Source organism: Puma concolor, chromosome B4, assembly GCF_028749965.1.
Source record: "Puma concolor isolate L17-30 chromosome B4, mPumCon1.1.hap2, whole genome shotgun sequence".
NCBI lineage: Eukaryota > Metazoa > Chordata > Mammalia > Carnivora > Felidae > Puma > Puma concolor.
In genome coordinates, this window is record NC_141673.1 from 74564862 (window position 1) to 74567232 (window position 2371).

The following is a 2371-nucleotide window of genomic DNA, read 5'->3' on the forward strand; positions in this document are numbered from 1 at the left end:
GTAAAATAAAGAGTGGGAGCTGCAAATGCTTCCTTTAAGAAGCAGCCACAGAGTTTGATGACAGCAGGTATTATTATTACTGCAAATGTCTTGGTCCAATATATCCATCCCTATCAGGGCAAAAAAAATTCCTACAACTCATATTACTTAGGAATCCCAGGAATCCCAGAATTTCTTTTTCATATGAATTTTAGAAATTCCAAGGGCACCTGGGTGGCTCAGTCGGTTGAGCATCCTCTCTTGGTTTAGGCTCAGGTCATGATCTCACTGTTCGTGAGTTCGAGCCCCACAATGGGCTCTGTGCTGAGAGAAGCATGCTTGGGATTTTCTCTCTTTCTGTCTCTCTTTGCCCCTCCCCCACTCACTCTGTCTCTGTCTCTCTCAAAATAAATAAATAAAATTTTAAAAATTTTAGAAATTCCATATCCTAGATTTAATGTATGCTTACATTCATTCTTGACACTTATACATTCTTATACATTTATATGTATCCATTTTTATACACTTTTGACCACATTAAAAATAGAGTATCATTGTATTTCTAAATATTAATTGGTAATGTAAAAATCCATTTGCTCCTAGAATTAGCACAACCATCCGTCTATCTGATTGCTCAAACTAGAAGCTTCAAAGCCCCTCTTGATTCCTTCTCTCTCACTTCCCAAAGCCAAAAACCAGGTCCTGTCAATTTTGCCTCTTAAACAACACTCAAATCACCATACTTCTTTCCATTCCCATGGTTGTAGCTCCCATCCAATCTACTAAAATCTCTTGCCTAAACTATTATAAAAACCTCCCTACACTTTCCCAAACCTACTGTGTTCTCCTCTACCCAGTCTCTATTTTGCAATCAGAGTAATAGGTCGGAACTACATCTGGTTATTTATTCCCCTTCTTAAAAGCTTCTGATGATTTCTTCTTACTGTTGGGGAGAGTCCAATATCCACACCAAGACTTTAGAAAGGGTTCCCAAACCAGCCCCTGCCAGCTCTCCACTTCATACATGCTCTTCTTCCCCTCACTGACTCTGTTCCAGCACAAGGGGCTTCTCATGGTTCCTCAAACTAATACATGCCATCCTCTAACTGAGGGGGTTTATGCATGCTCTTTCCTCTGCCTGGGATGCTTGTCTCTTTGGCCGGCTAACTTCTCATTCTCAGAATTATTCCCCCAAAGCACCTCTATTACATGTAAAGGCATGTTTTCCTAACGTCTTCATACCCTTCATCATACTATTAATTGTTCGTATAATGTCTCCTTACTTTGCTAGTGTGTATGACAGCAGTGACATGATGATTGTATTTCTTGGCACTCAGTGTAGTTCATGGCTAATTAAATAATTATTTCCTAGATGAATGACTAAAGTGCCATCTATAGTTATGAAATCCAGAAACTAAAAGAAGAGTGTCTTGCGGCCTGAAGGAAAATGAAAGGGAGAAAAGCTCTCAGCGGAAGTTACATTCACTACGGGGCTTGAAAAATAAGTAGGCCTTGTCAGGTAGAAAGAGCTGGTAGATTATTCCCAGAACTGGGACTAGCACAAGTGAAAGCATGGAAGTGAATGAAATGTTTAGGGCTTGGTGAGTTCTCCGTGACTAGAATAGGTGAGGAAGAGGGAAATGATTGTAGCTACCCTAGCATTGGTAAAGCTAATTCAGGTTCAAGATGTTAAAAGCTTCTGTGCTACCCTAAGTAGTTCAGTTCTAAGAGGGGAGCAAAATGATCATAACAATTAATAAAATCACACAGGTGTTAGCATATTACTATTGACAGCATCTGATACAACACACATACCTTTTCTCATTTTCTTTGACTAAAATTGGTGTCAAGTGAATTAATTCATCTTCAAATAGAAAACATTTATATCATACCAGTCATCCCATATATATTGGTATGTTTATTCTACGATTATTAGAGAAAAAATAATTTTCTAGAAAGAGAAAACCTATCATTTTAATTCAATACATTTGCAACTTTGAGATTTTTTTTCTTTTCTGAAGATATTCCTTTATGCAATGGAATTTTCCCATTGATTCTACAAATAGGCAGTGTTTAAAATAAAGAAATATAAATACCACATGGGTAAGTGCATTAATGCTTTAAATATATCTAGAAAACAATCATATTTTAATATCCTTAATGGGGGCAAAATTAATAGGTAGCCATGCAAGAAGAAACAACTCTTTGCTGCCATCTGATGGCAGCCCATTTTGCCACCGGACTGTCTCTTTTGGTCCCACTTCAAGCCCCTGTGAAGATAATAGGCCAGCTTAACCAAAAAGCAGTCTGTTGAGAACCCAAGAGAATTTGTTCCAACGGACATAAGGCTTCTCTGACTTTCATAGTTATTAAAATGTTCAGTGGTTCCATT